Consider the following 24,433-nt stretch of genomic DNA (forward strand, 5'->3'; position numbering starts at 1 on the left):
GTGGTAGAATCTCCTTCCTTAGAGGTTTTTAAGGTCAGGCTTGACAAAGCCCTGGCTGGGATGATTTAACTGGGACTTGGTCCTGCTTTGAGCAGGGGGTTGGACTAGATGACCTTCTGGGGTCCCTTCCAACCCTGATATTCTATGATTCTATGATTCTATGATTCTACTAGACTTTGCTATAACACCCTGGTAGCAACGGAAAATGAAAGCAAATAATGCAGCAGTACCCCATTTATCCAAAGATCTCAGGAGCACCAGAAGCCTTTGGCTATTCTGGGGATGTGATAAATGAAAGGGGGGCTAGTTCCCTTTGATGGAAACCCAGCCAGCCAGTTAGCTATAAAGTCCCTCTTTGTGGCTGTTCTCTGCTTGCTTTACCTGTAAAGGGTTAACAAAGTCCCCCAGGTAAAGAAAAGAAAGTGGGCACTGACCAAAAGAGCCAATGGGAAGGCTAGAACTTTTTAAAATTGGGAAAGAAGCTTTCCCTTTGTGTCTGTAGTTGTTCTCCAGAGAGCGGAGACACAGAGCAGCAATGCTGTAAGCAACTTTAAGCCAGGTATGATCATAAATCATCAAATCATACCTAGAACTACTTATCTGGAACTCCCAAATGTGTAAGTAGATCAGGAATGTTTAGAAAGATGTGATTAGGTTTATTTCTTATGGCTAATGGACTCCTCTGTGCTAACCCCATATGCTCTTGTTTGCTTGTAACCTTTAAGCTGAACGCCCAAGAAAGCTATTTTGGGTGCTTAATTTTTGGAATTACTCTTTTAAAATCCAGCAAAAGCCTAAGTTCCAGATGTATTTTCTTTCTTTTTTGTTTTTAATAAAATTTACCTTTTTTAAGAACAGGATTGAATTTTTGGTGTCCCAAGAGGTTTGTGCACATGTTGTTTGATTAGCTGGTAGCAACAGCTAATTTCCTTTGTTTTCTTTCTAAGCTCTTCCCCAGATGGGGAGTGGGGGAGGGGTGGTATGAAAGGGCTTGAGGGTATCCCACAGGGAGGAATTCCCAAGTGCTCCTTCCTGGGTTCAAGGGAGTTTTTTACTTTTGGGTGGTGGCAGCGTTTACCAAGCCAAGGTCAGAGAAAAGCTGTAACCTTGGGAGTTTAATACAAGCCTAGAGTGGCAAGTATTAATTTTTAAAATCCTTGAGGGCCCCCACCTTCTGCACTCGAAGTGCCAGAGTGGGGATTCAACCTTTACAGTGGAGTTGGTCCAATCTGCTTTGAAGTCTATACCCAGGGTTTCCTGTTTATAGATAATCAGCTTTCCCATTGATGGAGGTGCTGGCAGTTGCCTTATGGTTTGATTGGACTTCAGTGGATAAAGATTACTGTGCCGAAGACAAGCCCTGGGGGACATCTTCAATCTTGGGATAAGAGAGAGCTCCAGTTAACTGCAGTTTGAATAAGAAAGGATTGATAGTACTAATACTTGACAAAAAAAGAAGAAATAATTAATCAAACTATGCCACAAACATATTTACAGTATGTTCAAGGATACACATGTCCAAGTAAGGACATATTGCCAACCCATAGTAATTTATATGAATTTTAAACAGCAGTAGATTCTGAGCTGGCTGAGCCTCTTTCTCAGCAAAACATGCATAAGCATTGAAAACTGGCATAGATTGGTGCTAAGGAATAATCCTTCTTTTCTTTGCCAGGGCTTGAAAACCTTATACATTTCCAAATGAATGCATGAATTAACTCTGTTATTTGAATGACATTCCTCCTTCCAGTGGACTATAGAAGCAATGCAAATGATATTCAATCAATCTGATTCAATTAGTTTGTGTAATATTGATTTTAACCTCATTGATAAAAAACTAAAGAGACATTTTAAATGATTGTTTCCGCTTTTATTGTCTTCCTTCTTTATTCAAATTCAGCACAGCAGAGTCAGTAAAGGAAAAGACTAAAACTCTTTAAATCATTTTTAATTTATTTCTTTGGATTAATCAGCTCCTCTTCTCAAAATGAGAATATTAACAATTATGTACAAAGATGCATGCTGAAATTATAGACTAGATAAATACCCATGATATCATCTTCCCTACCCAGAAAACTCCTCATGACTATGGCCTTTCTTTAACACACTTATATCCTTCTGAATAATATGAGAGATATAGTCCCAATAATATGCCCTAAAAGTCAACAAACATAGACTCTGTCATACCAAAGGATGGGGAGGAGGAGGGAGGGAATGGGGAGGAAAGTATTCCAGAGCTGAAGCTTCTTCCCTGAAGAACTTCACCCTTAACTGTTGGACTTCTCCTATTTAAATTTAAGGGATCTAGATCTCCTCAGCTGAACTCAGCTGCCACACCAGCATATAAGCAAGACAGACAGGCCCAGATCCTGGCAGTTAGCAGCCTTAATATGTTTGAGGATCTGGGCCATGGTCATTAAAATTACCGGGACCCAATCATTTAGGACCTTAGGTCAAAACCAACACCTTGAATTGTAAAAGGAAATAAACTGGAAGCCAGTGCATTTTGTGGTGCGTGCATGTAAAATGTTCCTTGTGAGAATCATTAATGACCATGTGGGATGTTTCATTTACAAGGATGGAGGTTTTGAATATATTTCAGGTGTAGCATTATTTAAAGTACATCGTATAATCAACTCATAAAGTTCTGTCTGAAAGGAAATTCAGCTCTTTGCAGCTGCAAGTTAGGACCTATATATCTAGTGGCAGCTTAGCAGTCAACAGTATCTTCAGGCTGTGAACTTAAATTACAAATTGTAGGTGATCTCCCTCAGCTGAGGAATCTGATAGAATCTCTGCAATTTCTTCCAGTTATTTCCCTCACACCCCATGTAATAGCATTAACTCAGTCTTATTTGGCTACAGCAGGAAGGGCACATAAATAAATTCCAAATTAGGAAGATTTTATAGAATAAAGTTTTTCTAGAAGTACCTCATCAGCGTATGTTAGTGCAGGCCTTTTCAGCATCTGTATTTTATTTCTATCTGTTGTTCAGATGCTTTATTCTCTCTGGAAATGTGGCTGCACATTGAAATAGAGATGCACCAGTATCTGAATAGTAAGCACCAGTCAGATAAAAGGGGTGTCTCAAGTATTAGGGTAGTGATCTATGGCTCCGTGTCTAGTTGGCTGCTGGTATCAAGCAGAGTGCCCCAAGGGTCAGTCCTGGGGCCGGTTTTGTTCAATATCTTCATTAATGATCTGGAGGATGGCGTGGATTGCACTATCAGCAAGTTTGCAGATGACACTAAACTGGGAGGAGTGGTAGATACGCTGGAGGGTAGGAATAGGATACAGATGGACCTAGACAAATTAGAGGATTTGGCCAAAAAAAATCTGATGAGGTTCAACAAAGACAAGTGCAGAGTCCTGCACATAGGACGGAAGAATCCCATGCACCGCTACAGACCAGGGACTGAGTGACTAGGCAGCAGTTCTGCAGAAAAGGACCTAGGGTTACAGTGGATGAGAAGCTGGATATGAGTCAACAGTGTGCCCTTGTTGCCAAGAATGCCAATGGCATTTTGGGCTGTATAAGTAGGGGCATTGCCAGCAGATCGAGGGACGTGATTGTTCCCCTCTATTCAACATTGGAGAGGCCTCATCTGGAGTACTGTGTCCAGTTTTGGACCCCACACTACAAGAAGGATGTGAAAAAATTGGAAAGCGACCAGTGGAGGGCAGCAAAAATGATTAGGGGACTGGAACACATGACTTATTAGGAGCGGCTGAGGGAACTGGGATTGTTTAGTCTGTGGAAGAGAAGAATGAGGGGGGATTTGATAGCTGCTTTCAACTACATGAAAGGAGGTTCCAAAGAGAATGGATCTAGATTGTTCTCAGTGGTAGCAGATGACAGAACGAGGAGTAATGGTCTCAAGTTGCAGTGGGGGAGGTTTAGGTTGAATATGAGGAAAAACTTTTTCACTAGGAGGGTGGTGCAGCACTGGAATGGGTTACCTAGGGAGGTGGTGGAATCTCCTTCCTTTGAGGTTTTTAAGGTCAGGCTTGACAAAGCCCTGGCTGGGATAATTTAGTTGGGGATTAGTCCTGCTTTGAGCAGGGGGTTGGACTAGATGACCACCTGAGGTCTCTTCCAACCCTGATATTCTGTCTGTTTATAGATGTCTGTGTATAAATGCACTCAGAAGGATTAGAAGGGTGCCTGTCCAAATCATACTGACTAAGACAATGGATGCTAAATTCAAGACCAATGCTTTCAGCTGATTAATTTAAAAAATACTTTTTACTCTTCTGTGGAGAAAAAATTAGAACAATATTCAAAAGCTGAGTAGAGAGAACACACTTAAATGACTTGTTTGGTTATACTTTTATGGTCGTGTTCTGCCAAGTAGTTTTTAAATCAGAAGACAGAATAGTATGGGGAAACCCTGTTAATCCCTGACACTGTTTTCTGACCTGTTCTTGTCAGAGTATGAGCTTTGGAAGCAGCAAACTACAGAGAGTCGATGCCACCTCTCTAACATTATTATCCCCCCCTGCTGTTTTAATTTATGTGTTTAATTTTGGTTTGCAGGCTGCAATATGGCTAATTGCTTGAGAACTGCACAACTTTACAAGTGAAATTTTGCTTTTTATAATTGTGGCACATCAAGTGTAATAATGTACATTTAATTTCTCAAAGATAATTATGCTAATAGAATTATTTGAATAAAAATTTACACTTTATGCAAGATAATGGCCTCCACCTCCTAATTTATACTAATGTACTTCTCTAAAGAATTTTAAACAAGCCACTTCAACCTGGAGCTGGCAGGGTGGAAGCACTGGACTGACAGTGCACCAAACCATTAGGGGGAACAGAAATACTTTATATACATTGGTAGTAAACCCTGCCAGAGGTCAGGTATAGGAGCAGTGCTTGACAGACCCCAGAAGGAGCTTCGTCCAGCCCCACTCACTTGGATGGCTGTGTGAATGCAAGTTTGGCTTCTAGAGAGAGAATAAACAGGAAAAGAAGGGTCCATATGTAAGGTCCTTCAGTGATATACCTCAAAGATTCGGTCCTTCAGGGAGCTGAGCACTCCTGCAAAGTGCTGAGTGCCCTTGACTCTCACTGACGTGAGTGGAACTTAAGGGAGAACACATCCTCACATGACAACTCAGCAGCTTGCCCAATATTCAAAAGCGCTGAGCCCTCAGCAGCTCCCATTGACTTTGAAAGCAGCTAGAAATGGGGGAGAGGAAGAGAACATTCCCAGTCACTAAAGGAGTTTGGTTTATTTTTAAGGCCCCTTCTTAAGCAGTGGTTGAGTTTAAGGGCTTGAAGAAGGCTCTGAGCAGGGGCGCTGGAACATGAGCATAGTTTGGGAAGCAGGAGGCTGCATTACCCCCCTCAAACTGCAAGCCTTGTGCAGGCATGGAGTGGTGCTGGCAGGGGCTGCGCTTTGTGACAGGGGAGCTGACAAGGTGATCAGCTCCCCCACTATAAAGCGTAGCCCCTGCTGGTGGCACCAGCCTCTTCTTGATCGGGGAGCTGAGGTAGGCCTTTACTGCAAGGCCTGGCCCCTCTCTGTGGGCCCCTCTCCTGCTCCTCCTCTTCTCCTGGAGGCCCTGCTCCCTGGTCAGGCTGGAAACCATAGCTGAGTCATAGAAAGAGCCATGCAGGGAGCCCAGGCCACTGTGGGGAGCCCCAGATCCTCCACTGCCCTGGACAGTGCATCTCAGGGGGGTGGGGACACAGGCCGGGGGCTGCTCTCAGACACACTGGCCCCTCACCAAGGGCAGGTGGAGGGTCCAGGGCTCCTCACAGAGGCCAAGGCTCCCTGGGCAATTCTTACCATGGCCAAGCTCCTGCTTCTGGCCCGGCCAGGGGGTGGGACCTCAGGAAGAGAAGGGGTGGGGCCACAGAGGGGCAGGGCCTAATGTCCCACCCACTTCTACTTCTATTGAAGTTCTGGTGCTCCTGGCTCTGAGGAGACAAGACACTCCATATGCTGCTCTTTGATATCCACCCACTTAAATGTATTTCTAAATGTTTGAGCAATGCCCATAGAAGAATTTTCATGTGGAGACAAAACTTTCAAAGTTTCCAGTGTGGCTGAATGCAAAACAGCGTCTACTGAATATGAAATTGTACAGTCCTGCACTTTGTCCCACCAAATTATTTCTAACGCAATGGCACTGGATAGGTCAATGCTGTTTTATATTTTAAAATCCTGTGAGCATGTCTTAAATAGATCAGTAATTGAGTCAGAGCCCTGAATTCTCTCCAGATGCTTTGTGCTGCTCTACTGAAGGAAAGGAAATGGTGAAGGAAAGGAGATGAAAAACCAGGCACATTAGGATTCCCTCTGTACCGTTTCTCTCCCTAATCACAGGTGGGAGAGAGGGGACATGGCTCAACAGCTAAGGAGGATCCAAGCTTATAGTGTTTATAGTACCTCAAAATGTCTAACATGAATATCCAGTTGTTGCTTGTAAAACCTTGCCATGTACCTGTTTTACTATTGATTACATCTGCAGCATTTCCCTGTCATTAGAATGAGGAACTATTGTAAATTTCATGGGAACTGCTTATCAGTGAAGTGTGATAAATGAAGGCTTTTAAAGGTGCCGACTGTAATACTGGTTTAATACAAAATGGCATGATTAATGTCTAGATTGTCAGATCATAGTTTTTGCTTTAATTATTGCAGTACTCTTTTCTAAAACCATAAGTGGATTTACTGGTGATGGAAAGTACTGGGTTGACAGCCCTAGAAGTTGAAGAAGTTTATTTATCCACTGAAAAGCTGTATACACAAGCAGCAGGCTGTGCAAACTGACCCTATGCTCTCCCAGCAGTGTACCTCTACTCCGTTCTGGATGAGCCTTCACTCTCCATACTCAGTTAACCATCCCTACCACCTACTGAAATCACAGACAAAGGGTTTTATTTGGTGGTCTTTTTGCAGTGCGGACATCTACCTACTGGACAACAGATTGAAGTCACCCCACCCATTTCACAAACAATGGTTATGATGGACCAAACTATATTATCCAAAATATCCTCATGATTTCCCATTCTGTGTACGGACAAATACTATTATGTCTCAGATACCATTGAGTAGTAACTGTTGCTATGTAATATTGACCATTGTAGGCCATCAATTTATAACTACTTTTACTACCTACTGTAGCAGGTATGGCTTCAATATGGTGATTTACAGGTAAAAGGCTTCAAATCTCTCTTTTTTTTAAGCTCCTTATTTTCATTAGGGACTTCTGAAAAATTGATTATGTGAGAGGGACTCTTGCTTTTATGGAGTTAAGTTATTTAATGTTAGTGTAACACATCTGTAGTTTGTTCTTCTTTTGTTTTCCTCTGATAAGGCAGAGTGCCTTATAACCCTGGATGGGAGAACTGGTCTGCATAAAATAAGAATGGATATGGGTCTTCACAGAAAACACAAACCAAATCTTCTTTATTTTTATTGCTGAAATTTGCAGAATAAACAGATTATAAAAACAGAATAGAGAGAGGTGATAACGTTATTATTATTTATATAGCACCATAAATGTGCATGCTGCTTAACAGACAAATAAAAGCCATCTGAAGAGATCACCTCAAGTTTATCTTCAGCATGGAGTGCAACTTTCTCCTGGAACATTTTTCCTTTTTCTGAATTAGAAAAGCCAACGTTTCCAAACTTGGTTGCCTTAAGTTTAGGAACTTAGGGCTAGAGATTGAAAGTCTTCTCCTTAAATCCTTATTTAAGCACATAAAATACGAGGTTTGATTTTCAACTGTGTTCCGCAGTAGATGACATTGGCAAAACTCCCATTGATTTCACTGGAGCCAGGATTTGATGCTCAAAACTCCCATCGAAGTCCGTGGAGGTGGCCTGTGCACTGCTTCTGAAAATCAGGCCTTTAATTTAGTTTCCTAAATATGCATTTAGGAACCTCGCTTTAGGTTAAAAATGTTGGCAAAAGTTGCTGCTTAGCAACACACCAAAGAGTGTGTTTATTTGTCACCCATCACCAGATTTCCAGTAAAACTATATTAAGTTTTTGTTAAGAGGAGAGAAACTGAAGTTGGTCAGTCCTATAATGAGTCTGTGTGAAAGAAAAAGCATAAAGGAAGGACTGAGAGAAAGCATAGTTGGAGGACTGGTTTGAATTAGTTTATACATCAACACTATTGCACCCACTTCAGGAAGGAAGAGTCTAGATTTTTTCCTCATTCTGAACAATCATTGACTTCCCCCTTCTACCTCTTCTGTCTTGTCTATTTATAGTATAAGCTCTTCAAAGCAAGTGCTGACTCTCACTGTGTGTTGTGATAGTACCTAGCACAAGGGACCGCGATTGTGGTTGGTGACTCTAAGACAGAGGTGGGCAAACTATGGCTTGTGGGCCACATCCAGCCCGTGGGACCCTCCTGCCCAGCCCCTGCGCTCCTGGCCCAGAAGGCTAGTCCCAGGGCCCTCCCCTGCTGTTCCCCCTCCCCCGCAGCGTGGTTGGCCAGGCAGTACCATTGCAGAGCCATGGCCTGACCCTGTGCTCTGGGCGGCGTGGCTGTAGTACCGCCAGCCACCGGTGCTCAAGGCAGCATGGTAAGGGAGAAGAAGGGGTTGGATAGAGGGCAGGGGAATTTGGAGGTATGGTCAGGGGTGTGGATAGGGGCTGTGGCAGTCAGAGGGCGGGGAACAGGGGGGTTGGATAGGGCAGGGATGCTGTGGGGCAGTCAGGGGTGGGGGGTCCTGGGGTAGTCAGGGGATAGGGAGCAGGGGGTGGTGGATGGGGCAGCAGTCCCGATGGGAGGGGGCATCAGGGGACAGGGAACAGGGGAGTTGGAAGGGACAGGAGTCCCAGGGGAGCCGTCGGGGCAAGAAGTGTGTGGCGGGGTGTTGGATAGGAGGCAGGGGCCAGACCATGCCTGGCTGTTTGGGGAGACACAGCCTCCCCTAACCAGCCCTCCATACAATTTTGGAAACCCAATGTGGCCCTCAGGCCAAAAAGTTTGCCCGCCCCACTCTAAAAGCAGTACTATAGTGCAAAAAATAAGTAATAGTAGCCTTAAGCAGAGAGAAACAATTGTCCAGCTGCAATAGTTCCCTGTGTGTAATGGCCTAAAGGTACCCCTGAATCAAAAGCTCAGCTCTTAACATCTAAACATATTAAATGTAGATACACATCTATACTAGGTTTCAGAGTAGCAGCCGTGGTAGTCTGTATCCGCAAAAAGAAAAGGAGTACTTGTGGCACCTTAGAGACTAACAAATTTATTTGAGCATAAGTTTTCGTGAACTCCAGCTCACTTCATCGGATGCATGTTCCACTACATGCATCCAATGAAGTGAGCTGTAGCTCACAAAAGCTTATGCTCAAATATATCTATACTAGTCTTATAACTCACCCTTTCTTCGTCATACACATGGCTTAGGGTTGTGAGGTATACTCTTTGAGTTTCTGTAGCTCCACAGACCATGAAATAATATCCCAATCACTGTACTCCTTCCAGTACTCATCCTTATCCATTTGAGAGATAGTGGAGATGTGCAACCATGTACCAATGGGTGATAATCTTAAATTAAGCCTCCCGCAGACCGAAATTTGGAGAACAAAAACATAAACACTGCATTACTTCCTGCAAGATTTTGGGATTTAAATGCATGTTCCCAGCTCTCTATGTGTGTTTGGAGGTAAGGGATGTAATATTCAAGCTTTTTAAAATCTGCCAAAAATACATGCTTGTCAATAAGTCCTAAACAAAAATTGATTTAAAGGCAAAAATCCCTAGTGAATGCTTGATTTTCAATGTCACCTGTACAAATAGGTAGATTAATAAATAGAGGGAAAAGGGGTAGTAGTCATCTAATTCTCATGTCCTTTAGAGTAAGAACTGACACTCTTTCTAAGAACTGTGAATAATAAAGTAGATATTTTAGTACCATATTAGTTTCCTAAATTGCTCAAATTAGCAGGCCAGAAATGTGTGTCATGAATGGAATTTAAATTTGGAATACACTTGTTCCCACATGGTCAAAGTGATTGCAGTGATAGGGAAGATGTTATTTTTGCTTCAGAATGTTTTATCCTGACAGTTTCAAGGCCTATGCAACCTCTCTCTCTCTCTCTCTCTCTCTCTATCTCTTTATGTTCACGTTCTAATCACTGGAATATTCGGTGAAATTCTGGCTGCAGTGAAGTGAATGGGAGTTTTGCCATTGACTTCAGTGGAGCCAGGTTTTCGCCTATTTATACAGACAAAAACAAAACAAATCTATCAGAGATGGGTCACTGTACAGGGTCAGCTAAATTAGAGCCTGACCCTTCATTTTCTTAATCCATATCATACTGAGGATGGCATCCAAAGAACGTAACGAAGGAGGGGTAAGTAGTGGATGGCATTTATTCCTACAGTCCTATTTCTGAATAAATGCTTCCAGACACAATCCTCTTTCTGAACCATGGAATCAGAACAGAGAGATTATAAATAGGCTTCGAAAGGTGGGCTTTTTGTTGGGAGATGTCAATAAATGTCAGTTTCATCCTGTGCTCACAAACCAACGAAAAAGTAAGAAAAATGCTGCTAGAGAAATTACTTGAGTTTGATTTAAGGTCATTTACTTTGTCTGTTTTGACATGTGATGTTGACAATTTGTGTTTTAACAGTTATAAAGCTTTAATATTTTGAATCTTAACGTCTACTGTCATTAAATAATTGTTTGTCCAGCCCATTCTCAGGGACCACTTCCCCTCATTTCCCTCAACCATGAAAATTTAACTCAAGCATCTTTTTCATTTTTTTTATTAAACACAAATATTAATATTATCTGTCAAAATTATCAAAAAAGAAACACTGAATTCTGCTAAGCCTAATTATAAAACAATTCCAATGACAGAGATGAGAAATTTACCCTGACATTTTATTTTCAGGCATCAGTGAAAAAGGGCAGATAGTCCCTATCTGTCTTTTAAGGGTCTCACTCAGAGCCTATTAAAGTCAATGGGAATCTGCCTATTGATTTCAATGGGCCTTGGATCAGGTGCCAGTCCCAGGGGTTTCAAAAGGCAAGAATTTGAGGTCTATGAATGCACTTACCAACATGCCTTTCCAGAACCCTCCAGGAGGAGCAGTATGGTTGCACTTGGAGCAGTGATCTAAAGAATCATGTGAAGTGCTATGTGACAGTTTACTCAAGCTACCTCTGGCCTTGATCCAGTAAAACACCTAAACATGTACTTCACTTTCAACACATGAGTGATCCCATTGAGGTCATTGGGACTACTCACACACTTAGAGTTAAGCACATGCTTAAGTGTTTTGCTGGATCAAGGCCTCAATTCCCTGAAGAATTTATTAATAATTACAGGGGACATCCCTGTGACAGGGTGTCTGGAATGGACCACACTGAGAGCGCCACACTCAGAACAGACTGCAAGAAACAGGGCAGACAATCCCCATAGACTCGTGGTTTATTCTATAATTAGATTCACCAAAATAGTAACCCAGGAGCTTCTGTAGCACCTTTAGGCATTCCAGCCCTTGTCCCATCCAGACAAACAGGTCTAATATAGTGAGAGGTTACTGAAAATCCAATTCACCATATGTAAGGTTCTACTAATCCCAAAGGATCAGACGCTTACCCCAAGGTCAATGTGTATCTCAGATCTTTCCCAAATATCATGCTGTCAGCCAATCCTGAGTTTATTAACTAAAGATTTTACTAATAAAAGAAAAGAAGAGAGTTATTGAATGATTAAGGAATATACATATAAGTGATTTTCAGTGTTAACAGATCAGGATAATTGCAGTGATGGAATAGACTTCTGGCTTGCAAAAGTCTCTCTGGTAACTTCCAAAAGACTGGAAGGTCTTCAGACCATTGTTCAAAACACTTCTTTTAATTGTAAATCCACAGTCCAGAGAACTGGAGCAGGAATGAGGTAAAATGGAGATGTCTCAGGTGTCTTTTATATCCTCTGCCATGTGAATGAAAATTTACGGTCCCAAACAAAGCCCACAGCTCCTGTGTATGGAAAGTTATTGACAAAGATGGCATCTGAGGTCACATGTCCAAATAACATGCTCTTACATGTTTTGCTGAATCACAGGGGTGACCATTGGCTTCTTATTGTCTGAGGCATCCGCAGGAAGATGCATTGAAAAGCTAATCTCCATTAACGGCCCATCATCATTTGAATGGTCCATCAACAATTGAACGGTTCATCAACACTGGGCAGGCTAGACTGGATGTAAAACTATCTTGTGGGTGTCATGCAAGAACAAAACACATGTTTGAGATACAAATACATAGCAAATATTCATAACTTCAAATACAAAGATGATACATGAGTAAAAAATGGGATTATCATATTTAGTAGATTTACAACTTTTTCCATTGATACCTTGCATGAAATACTTTGTATATGATTTGTTGTAATTGTATAACAGTGGTAGCAACAATGATATAAATGGCCATTTTCAATCATATAGCAGCACAAGCCCTTTACAGAGTATGGAGACTCAGCACACCCTCGTTGGGGTGAACGCAAGACTGTCTTTATTTCCTGTTTACTTCTTGCTCTGTGCTCTTAATGGCCACTCTGAACATCCACAACTAATACCACAAGTTATCTGTCATACTACTGGTCAGTACTAAAATTGATGTCTTTCCCCTTTTTACAGATATCCTGACATTTGGCTTGGCATGCAATGCTCCAGCTTAGTCCAAGAAGTTCTTCTAACCAAAATTCATCTTCTTTAACACCGCAAAGGAATAGTTCCACTCAACACAATCAAACATCTCAGCACCTAAATAGATTAAGCTAAGAACCCTGGACCCACAGTCAGCAGACTGATGATGCTTAATAAAGCCTGTTTAGTCTCTGAATAAAAGAATTAACCACCATATCTAACCATGCTGCTAGGACGCTTCCCAGAATTTTAACATCTCTCTTTAATTGTGAAATGTTCCTATCTAAGGCACATTCTTCTCGTGCTTTCCTTCTATTGGTATAAGCATAATAGTTGCATTGTAAGCAAGGGAGCAATCTCGTTTTATAATTTTTGATAAATTAATTGAAAAACTGTTGGAGCCCAGCATCCTGGTCAATTTGCTCTTTCTCAAGGATTATAGGTAGTTGGTCCTTGGCTAGAGAGGAGGGTACAGTATATTACCTTTATTACCTACTTTGTATGAATACAACTGATTAATAACAGTTCTGAAAAATATTCTTTGTGTCAGGGAGGGTGAAAGTTACTCCCTGGACTTTAGATTCTTTAATTAGTTTTCCCTGAATCTATTTTCTGAGTTGTCCTGGTAAACATGAATCAGCTTTGTTACACCTAAGAAATAATTTGCTCTTATTAAGATCAAGTACTCACTGCTATGATTTAATATGTTAAGTTCACCACTAATATTAGAAAGCCTGAATCAAAGCTCACTGAAGTTAATGGAGAGACTCCTAATGAGTCCAATGGTTTTAGATCAGGCTTAAGCAGGGTTTCAGTCTTACTCTACTTAATGTTTCTTAGTGGTAGGGATTTGATTTTATCTTTTCAATTTGAGATAAGTCCCTGACTGTTATTTACTTTAGATGGTGGCTGGATCATTTCTCCCTTCTTGTAGGCCTTAGCAGCATCCCATACAATAGTCATTTGTGGCACTATTGTCATTTTCAGCTATAATTTTCCTCACCCCCCCCATTTATCTCTTGAAACAGTTCTGAAATCATTCCTATTGCAACAGGTTAACGTTTATTTCACCAACTGTACCCTCCTTGTGGATTATCTAATAGTAATACATTAGTCCCCAGGTGAATCATAATGTCGTTGGACACAATTATATTGTCGGTTGAGCCCACAGAAACTTTCTAGCTGGATTTTTTTCCAGGGTCTGGGGTGGGGGAGGCCATACTGGTACTGAACTGATGTCTGTCTGAATAAAAATTGCATTACTGACTGCAGGCATTATTTTCCCTTCAAGTTTAACTCAAACCTAAATCAGAAAGGCCTTTTACAAGTGTCTAGTGCATTTGTTTATAACACTGGGAATTCTCAGAATACATATGAATTTCAGAAGAAATGGAGCAATTAAAACCCTTCATTAAACAAAACTAACCTCACACATTGTGTAGTGCGAGGGACTGTACGTTTAGGAAAATGACCTTTTAAGGCATTTTAGTAACAGTTGAACAAACTGATAAATTAGGAGTTGCTAGTGAGCAGTAAAGAAGACAAAAGAGAGGAGCTAGGGATTGAGGGGAGGAAATACTGGGAGAAAGGAAAAGGAGGGAAAGGGCAAGGAAAAATTGTGGTGGTGCCAGACCTGAATGTTCCAAAGCTTGAGTCAAGCCCCCCAAAATCAAGAGAAGGGCCTAAAATCATATTTTTAACATATAACAAATGTTGAGTTCCTTTACTTTGCTGTCTCATTTCTGAGCCTTTTAGGTCATGTTTTTGAGCTTTTCTCCACAAACATGATGACTAAAACGTTCATTTTAAAAAAATGAAGATTGAGATTTTCATGTAATCACTTCACTCCAGAAACGGAGGCTTCAAGCAAAAAACCACTTATCATGAGACTCGTGATAAAATCTTTCAAGTTGCAACACTGGAACTGGGCTATGCAATTCAGTCACCAGAAAGGGAGAAAGAAGAGGTCATGTACATGGATAATGGAAAGTATTACCAGGGATTGCTAAAAGAAAGAAAAGATTAGAGAGTTAATCCATTAGTAGCCAACATCTGAACTGTCGAACCAACAATGGAGTGCCAAAGAACTAAAGGCTCCCTGTGTTCCACTATCAATAAGTGAGACAGAAAGAATGGTAGGAAAAAGATCTTTATAAAGTATGCTGAGCAGTCACATATATAATGTTAATAGGCAGATCATATTGTATATCTAAAACCTGCCTATTATCATTTTCTGTATAAGCTTCTTGAGCTGTGCATGTGCATTATTCATTATTTGTATTGTGGGGTCTCAGTGGGCTAGACACATTACATAGGTAGAAACAGTCCCTATTCTGAAGAACTTATAGTCTAAAAAGGAAGGCAATATATGAAGGGTGGGTAGAGAGATATCAAGAAGTGTATAAAGAAAATGTTCATTAATAGGCACATTTACAATGTTCTAAAAACTCACTATATAGTCATAAAAAGCTGAGTTCAGCGGTCAAATGAAGTATAGAGGAATTGCACATCTTGCTATCTAGTCTTCTCCAGAAGATGCAAAAATACAAAGATGCAAAAAAGCTTAAAACTCCAGTATCAATGTGTAGACAGCACTATAGCATATTAATTATCTACCATAAGCCAGTCTGAACATTATTGCTGGACAAGAGAAAAATAACTTTTAGTGATGTAACTAAAAATAGGTTGTTAAACCCCATGATTCATCCTATGAATTCCAGTGAGAGTCTGCTACAATAGCCCTTGCAAACTTCTCTGCCTTTTCAATGTGCTCTAGCAGTGGCAAAAGGTGTTAGTAAAATACAAAAAGGGAACGTGTTTTGTTCTTGTTCCAGACTTTAGATGCAAAGTACATATTAGCTATTCCTCAGACAATACTTGGTTTTTAATGGGGTTAAAGGTTGCACAATGTGTCTGAGTCTCTAGAGGGATATCAGGGAGGAAGGAAAAACTAGTACTATGAAAAGGACAGATAATACCATTACTTGCTTCTTTCAACATGAGTTCTCTGACATGTTATCTAAAATACTTGACTGTGATCATCCTTGGTCTATGACATTTGGAGGGAGGGTGGGAGCAATGTGGTTTTCTGTGTATGTTTGATTTCCAGTGCAGTTTTGCCCTATTGGACCCAGAGTCTCAGGGATCAGAGCTTGGATATAATAAATCTGCACATTTTGTATACCAAAAATCCTCAGGTTTGGCCTCTCTAAGTCCTCAAACTAATCTGTTGTCCAAGTGCTTTTTACCCAACAATCTGATCTTTTTCTCTCTTTCAAGATGGAGAATTGTATTTTCCACTTCACCAAGATGAGAGTCAAAAGTCTTTGATTCATACTCCCCAGTTCTCTCATTTACCGACAGTTCCATTACAGAAATTTTTGACTATCCATTTTGCTTTCAGGTAAGGTTAAAAGCCTTCCAGTTCTGACAGCTGTGGAGCTACAACGGGCTCAGGAGACTTGCAGGAAGGAGTTGTGTGTCCTTTAATGGCAAATGAGAAGGAATTCACATTTCTCACACCGTGGTTTTCTTTTCTTTGATCAACAAGAGTTACTTCTAAGTATGCTAGGCACCCGCTGGTAGAATGGATCAGCAAAGTGACTGTTATTAGGGAAAGGGAAAAATGTATGATATGTATACAGTGTGTATGATAAAACCCATTGTTTCATGTTCTCTGTGTGTGTGTATATAAATCTCCCCATTGTATTTTCCACCAAATGCATCCGATGAAGTGAGCTGTAGCTCACGAAAGCTTATGCTCAAATAAATTTGTTAGTCTCCAAGGTGCCACAAGTACTCCTTTTCTTTTTGCGAATACAGACTAACACAGCTGCTACTCTGAAACCTTCATAAAAGGTGAGAGTACCATCCATTCCCAGTTTCTTAAGTTCGTCAGATCTCTTTACATCCTTTACAATGTCCAGAATGAGATTCCAAACTTTGGTAGTTTGACAAATGTTCACTTAGCCTTTTTCATTATTTGAATGAGAGGAAAACATTTGTTCGCCACTTTGCACTTCCCAGTTTGGGTTGGAAGCAGTAATACCAAAATACCACAAGAAATACAACAGAAGTGTCATGGTACTCTTGGTCTTCAGAGAATAAGGAAGTACTGATAATCTCAGGAGAGCCTGATCTGGTGAGATCCAAAGTGGTTTGGATAAGCCAAAAATTGGAATGGTTAGCTGAGCCCCTGAATTGCCTGAGATTTCTTCTTCATGATGTATAAGGCATTTTGTAAAATTATTTGGATGTTTACCAGATATGCTATAACAACTGCTCTAAATTCATTTTAAATAAGTGTTTACAATATATATTACTGTCCTAATAAACTTTTAATGGTCCCAAAGGAACCATTAAGTTTTATCAACTAAACATATATTTTGGGCCTTTTAAAAAGCATAGACCTCTTGTATTAGGGACAACAAAGATCACCTGAATCGTTCAGTGATGCAGCCTTTATTTTGTATGACTACTCATTTTATTCTGCTCCTGTTGATTATCTTTTTTAACTTGCTCCAGAATATCTGGTATGATAGTGCGTTCACCAGCTCTTCTGTGAATTTATTCCAAGGCCCAGTTGCTGTTACTGTTAGGTGCTTAAGTCTTATTCAAGCCTCACACTTGCAAAGTTTCACTTTACTCAATGAGAATTTGTATGAATGAAGATTATGTGAAAGCAAATTAAGGATCTCATGATTTGTCCCTCTGGGCCTAAATCTTTTTTTTCCCAGCTCCAGGTCACTGCTCTTTGTCCAGTCATCTTCCCACACAATTAATAATTTATTTGAGCTATCCACTAATTTGTATAACTCCTTATTTTACAAGAAATTCAGTATTTCACATCATTGGTGTGTTAACTTCCCTATCTGGGAAAAATAACTCTTCACACAGACTTCTAACCGGGTATCCTCACACCCATATTTATTTTGAGCTTTGGAATCAACATCTAGTACAAAGTCTGTGCCCGGTGTTCATTGTTCCTTCTCACCCTGGTTTAATTCAGTTTTATTTGGGTTTTCAGAATGCAATATGATATGAATGAGAAGATTTTTATTTTCATTTTCTGATGGCTGAGATTTTAAATTGAACATTAGCCTTGCATTAACACTGTTTAGAAACAATTAATTCCCCTGTATTTAATCATAAAAGAGAGAAGAAAAATGTCCTCTACTTTATAACACTGATTTTTAAATATCCCACAGGGACTTTTAAGATCACGCTATGTCGCCGTGGAATTGGAGGACATAAGGTGTTTCTGTTTCAAATTTTTGATTGGGATAAATATTCTGCAAGGCTGGGAGAAGAGGGCAACAGCACATCCATTTACTTTGGCAGTAGTTTTGTTGGAGTGTGACCTGTAACCAGCACTCTGAGCAAAAATGTCAACCCAAGATTAACATAGGAACTGGCAGCGGTGAAGTCAGAAAGCCAGCTCAAGGGACTGGCATGTATGAACTTGTAGATTGACAGTTAAATTAAGAAGCTGTTTTAGAAGTCTTTCGTGCAGGATGACTCATTTTGTAAAACCATCTGAGGTCAAACATGGGGATGGAAGTAGACTAAAATAGCAACTGGTGCTAATGTAGGAAATATACCTCTAGAGGACTTTGAAATGGGAAATGTTTCTGAAAAGTGGTCCATGTGGAAGAAGAAGATCATTTTGGTTCTTGCAGGACAAGAAGCAGACGAATTGTCAAAGACCCAAAAGGCTGCACATTTACAACTATGAACTGGACAGAAAGGAAACAAGATCAGCAATACACAGGAACCCAACAGACAGATCATCTCAGCTGACTGAAAAAGCCTGGACAAATTATTTTGTTCAGGAGTATTTTAATCTATGCCAAAATATATCATTTCAAAGGTTGTTTTTGATTTTTTTTAATGTAGTAAAGTCAATAGACAAATGGTTACCTCAGCTGCAATACAAAATAAAAGACTGCATTTTCATATGAACAAACGTTAAAAGACTGATTTTTATTAGGGGTAAGACACTGAAAAATTAGGAAAAACTGTGATTCGGACCCTAAATAGGGCAGGGAGAATAGCAGGATATGCCAGATATACAAGCAGCAAAATAGTATCTGGCCCGATCAACTTCCTACTGAAGTTAAAAGGAGTTTTTCCCTTCAGTCAAATGGGAGCTGGGATGTTCAGTCATGGTGGGATGTTAATCAGAGATTGATGCTGAATAGGACACGGCCTCCTTCTAGCACCAATACAAGCTGCAGAAATTTAAGAAAGAAGCAGCACTTATCATGAGGGGCACATAAATACTCAGGAAATTCAAAATTGCTACTGGAACATAGGTCAGTTGTTGAAAGTATTGAAAACATTTGAAACAAACAGCAATGAAAAGCCTGTGAGACTAACCAAATTAGTACCCCTTTTCGGCATTAAGAACATCTTTGATCAAAGGGAGACTAAGACTTTAAAATACTTTTTATTACATTTGAACTTATTAAACATATTGAAATACTCTGATGCACAGTACAAATAATAATGTGCAAATGAAGGAGTGAATGCAGATAAGGTGGCATATACAATGTTGTATAGGAAACACACATGAGGGTACTTCTTACTTGCTTAAAGGACAACATTGATTAAAATGAAAGAAGAAACTTAAAAGATAGGGCATAGAAGAAAGAGGGAATAAGAAAGAGAAATGCAAAGACAAAATGATACCAAAGATTAATAGACTCAGAGCTTGAGCACTTCCAGTGTGTATTCATGCTTAAGAGATGTAGGCAAGAGGGAGTTCCACATATACAGTTCAGCGACTGAATATAGGTCCAACCTGTATGGGATATGATCTCATTGGATTCTTTGTCCTAAAACATCTGTAGACTAGCATTAAAATCTAGAAAGTTATTTAGCAACATATATATAGCAGAGGCCAAAGCAATATGGTAGACCTATCACAATGTCAATCCTGGTGCTAAAAACCACTAATCTATTCCATCTCATAAAAATCGTAACAAAACCATCAAACCCAGATTTCACAGAAGTGTAAATTAAGAAAAGAAAATAAACAAACAACTAGACATATTCCAAAAGGCTAATTGCCAGGATATAGTAAAGTACATCTGAAGCCAGACACAGAAATGATGACATACATTGAGAAGCCTACCACTTCAGTGAGATGAAAGGTAACTTGTGATCTGAAAAACATCAAAGTTATTCGAGAAAACTACAATCTTTCCACTTTAGACAATATTACCCACAAGTTAGGCACAGTCACTTTTCTTTCGCATAGTAGATGCACAAAGCAGACCATGGCAAATAAGGCTAGCTAGAAAAAACTAACAACCAGCAAACTGATGACATTTAATGCACCAGTTGGCCACTCATTGTTCACTCACATGCCACTTACAATATTCTCCATACAGGAGATATTTCAAATGAAAGCAAATGAGGTGGTACAAGGCTTAAATGGTGTGGAGGTCATTACTGATGAAAGACTAGTTCAGAGGAATTCAAGGAGCAGCATTATAAAGATAATGGATTTCAAGAAGGCAGACTTTTAGCAGACTCAGGGATTTGGTAGGTAAGATCCCATGGAAGCAAGTCTAAGGTGAAAAACAGGTGAAGAGAGTTGGCAGTTTTTCAAGGAAACATTATAAGGGTACAAGAACAAACTATCCCACTGTGTAGGCAAGATAGGAAGTATGGCAAGAAACCATGCTGAGTTAACCAGGAGATTTTCAATGATCTGAAAGTCAAAAAAGAGTTCAATAAAAAGTGGGAACTAGGTCAAATTACAAACAATGAATATAAATAACACAAGTATGTAGGGACAAAATTAGAAAAGCCAAGGCACAAAATGAGATCAAACTAGCTAGAGACTGAAAGGGTAACAAGAAAACATTCTACAAATACATTAGAAGCAAGAGGAAGATCAAGGGGGAGGAGGGGAGAACAATAACAGAAAATGTGGAAATGGCAGAAGCGCTAAATGACTTTTTTGCTTTAGTTTTCATGAAAAAGTTTAGTAGTGATTGGACATCTAACATAGGTTTTCGGAGTTTGGACAAAAAGTTGAAATTTTCCACAAAGGGGAAAAAAACATTCCAACTAGCTATATAATTGTTTCAGTTAAGGCAAGATGCCAAAAGTGTCGCCATCACCTCTATTATCAAGTGGTAACTCTAGAAATAGACTAAAAGCAAGCGGGATACATTTTAAAACAACCCCATGTAATCAGCTCAGCCTCTCCAAGCTCAGACGACATACTATGAGTCAGGATTCCAAAGTGAATTTTTACATGTGGCTTCTGCAAAGATCATGAAATGAAAATGTTTGCAGCTGTTTCACTAGTTGATGCTATCATATAGAGACAGAGAAAGGGAACTAAATTGTTTTGATGACCTTTTGAGGATCGTAAAATAGGGCATTAGAAGACTAGTAAACTATTATAAAATATAATTTTTTTAAAGTGAAAAGTCTAATATTTCAGCCAGCAAATCTCACAACTTCAAGGTAAGAGCAGATTTTGCTAATGGTGAGATCTAATACATAAGACCAAGGAGATAATCATGACACAATGGGACAAAAGTTCTCCATCTTCACCCAAAGCCTCTACTTGAAACAGGCATCACTTCTTCAGAATGTGCACCGCTTGCTTCTCCAAGCTGAGGATACCATCCCTCCAGGATTTCCAGGAAATCAGGTTCATGCTGTCAGTTAGATTTATCATCCATGGAGTCATTACTAATGTAAGAAACCTTCATTAGTGGGCATGTCGCTGTCTGAGATGGGTTTGTTAAACCCCTCCTGGCCAGCTGATAATGCATGATAACAGTAGACACAAGTTTTTAGGGATTCTGAGGACATGGTAAACACACAAGTGATGCACTCAGTGGCAAACAGTCCTTGCTGGGAACTCTATTCTATTTTATTTGGTATTTGTATTGCAGTGTGGTATCTGTAGATTTACATATTTTACAGTTAAGAGCTGAATATGCAGCTTTCCGAAGAGCACCTTCAAATTCCAGGATTCAGTCAAATCCCTTTATTATAAATATTTCATCTCTGAAACAAAAAAGAACATTTGCTTCATTTTTATTTTAGTTACAGGTGGACACCGGTTAGCACACACTAGGTTCTGCAGTACTGTTAGAGCAGCGTTTCCCAAATGCGGCCACCAGGGGCTTTTCTTGTGGCCACAGCTGTCTGGGCTGTGACGGGAGGGAGGGGAGGCCTTCAGTAGTGGTTGGGTCCTGCCCCCCTCTGGAAACACAAAAGTTAGAGGAGCAGGCAGCCAGTGAGTTCCTCACCTTCCCAGGGTCAGTAGGGTCGGGCCTCAGCTCTTGGGTGGTGGATGGCAGGCTCCAGCCATGGGGCTTCAGGCTTCATTCTCTGGCTGCGCACTGGTAGGCTCTGGCCACAATCTCATCCCACCATCACCCTGGCCCTCACTGCCTCCCCCAATACCCCTTCACTACTGGCCCCCGTTGCCTCTGTACCCATCTCCCCATCCAGGGCTGAATTTGTCCCCAGGCTTACCAGGGCTGAGTAAGTCTGCTGTGAAAAGTGATATGTGGATGTTTGTTAATATCACTTTTCACAGCACACGTACTCTCTAGCAAGTCTTAAAAAAGCAAAAGAAACAACAAGAAAAAAGACAAGAACATGCAAAGCACCTTGTTTGTGTTTCTTTTCTGTTTAGGTCCAGTAAAGACTAGAGACAACTGTATCTTATTTTTAATATTGAGTCTGCAAAAAAAATCCTACATAAATAAATTACAATGATTTGGACATGGATATGTGCATATTTTTGTTTTTCATAATGTTAATTACGTATTTTAGGAAAAATTGTGAGAGCGGCCCCCAGCAAAAGTTGGTGGAAGCACTCTGAGGACACCAAAAATGTTGTTGTGCGAACCCCTGTATAAGACCTTTCATCAGCCAGTTGATCCCTCATTTATTATAGTGTTTACTGGCCTACAGTGAATGTAAGGACACAGATCCTCAAAGGTATTTAAGTGCCAAACTCCCACTGATTTCAAAATAACTGAATCGTGGGTCCATATTGGAGGCCATGAAGATCTTTTTCTAGCACTTAATACATTACCCTGTACTAGGGCCGCAGTGTACACTTGTGCAGCAGCTGCCTCATTGGTGGAATGTGGCCTAAGCAAATATTGGCATGAACCTCACTCCATAGTCCAGCACTTTCAAGATGTTTTCAATGATTTCAAGGGGAGTTAGGCACCTAAATATCTCTGGGGATCTAGACCTAGGGTACTATGGTAAGGTTAACTACTAAGCTGCATTATAAAATCCCTCCCCCTCCATACACTTCCCTCTCCCTCCTTTCTCTTGCTGATCATGTTATTAAAATTCTCTTTTGGAGGTGAAACTTCCATTATCTTAGCTCACAAGCGAATTCCCCCCCCCCTTTTAAGTTGGAGGAAAAAATCCCTGTTTTTCAGTTATGGAGGAATGGGTAATAACAAAGAAAGGGTTTTTGTTTTCAGTGACTGCAAAGATGGTTTTAGCTCATCCAATGGCAGAACAGGATCCCCAAGTTGCCACAGGGCTGAACCATCAGGGGAAAGAGCCACTTTACTAAGAATGGAGGGAAAAATAAAATGAAAAGGTTCCGAGTGTCCAAAAGTACTCTTTTAGAGAGCACCCCTGTCACACCCACAGAAAAGAGAGATGTCTGTCTCTTTGCAGATAGTTGACAGTGCTGCATATTTTTGAGCATGGATTTCTGGATTCGTAGGCACAATAAAACAATTTGTTGTGCACTGTAAGCAGCGTCTTGTGTACAGTTCCTTACATAGCTCTTATTAGTGAGCTAAGATCCCAGGAGAGCCTTCTGAAACCTTGCCCCCTTTGTGATTCCTGTTGGCAAATAATGCCCTGATGCCGCAAATGTGACAGCTGTCGCCTTGGCCAACACACCAGGGCTTATGTTTGGGACCTACAGAGCTAAAAGTGTGTATTGCTACAGTTTGAACTAAGAAGCCAAGGCTCTGTAGCTGCGTACTGTAACAACTCGCATTCTCTATGAGTTGGCAGGGGGGACACACAATAGGTTACCCAAAAAAACAACAAGCAGTCTGGTGGCATCTTAAAGACTAACACATTTATTTGGGCATAAGCTTTTGTGGGTAAAAAACCACTTCTTCAGATGCTTGGCTTACACATGTTACACAAACACTTACACATATGACTTTACATACATGGTCTCCAATTCAGCAGCCCATACTTATTAAGCAAAACAACTAAGCATGTGCTTAACTTTAGACATATGTTTAAGTCTATGGTCTTTCAATTCCCTATTTAAGGTGCACCCACCGGTCAACTGTTGAAGCATAACTCTCCCACTGGTCTTCTCAGGGTTTTTTCTCTCCATGGTGTTGCCCTGCGTGTTTCATTAATTTGGTGTCATTTGCTTCCACCTGGCTTATTGTGGTTGGTGGCAGCACATGTTTAAATGTCCCGGAGCAGTCCCACTGAACACATTACTACATTGCTATTGCCGACATGCATAAAGCTACTTGGGTACATAAGTTTGCAGGATTGGGGCCTCATAGAAGAATTGCATGTTCTCCCTGAAAGAAAAGGAGTACTTGTGGCACCTTAGAGACTAACAAATTTATTAGAGCATAAGCTTTCGTGAGCTACAGCTCACTTCATCGGATGCATTTGGTGGAAAAAACAGAGGAGAGATTTATATACACACACACAGAGAACATGAAACAATGGGTTTATCATACACACTGTAAGGAGAGTGATCACTTAAGATAAGCCATCACCAGCAGCAG

General features: G+C 40.4%; 1 long non-coding RNA gene across 2 annotated transcripts; it reads left to right on the plus strand.

Annotated features, from left to right (window-relative positions):
- The first annotated feature begins 440 nt into the window (after positions 1-440).
- Positions 441-18,611, plus strand: LOC122457774. Of its 2 annotated transcripts, none has more exons than XR_006277450.1 (2): positions 441-559; positions 17,858-18,611. It is a non-coding gene; the product is annotated as an uncharacterized LOC122457774 (long non-coding RNA). The 2 variants fall into 2 exon arrangements; XR_006277449.1 differs by having other exon boundaries at positions 493-617.
- Positions 18,612-24,433: the final 5,822 nt, after the last annotated feature.

The sequence above is a fragment of the Dermochelys coriacea genome, chromosome 1, assembly GCF_009764565.3.
Source record: "Dermochelys coriacea isolate rDerCor1 chromosome 1, rDerCor1.pri.v4, whole genome shotgun sequence".
Classification (NCBI taxonomy): Eukaryota; Metazoa; Chordata; order Testudines; family Dermochelyidae; genus Dermochelys; species Dermochelys coriacea.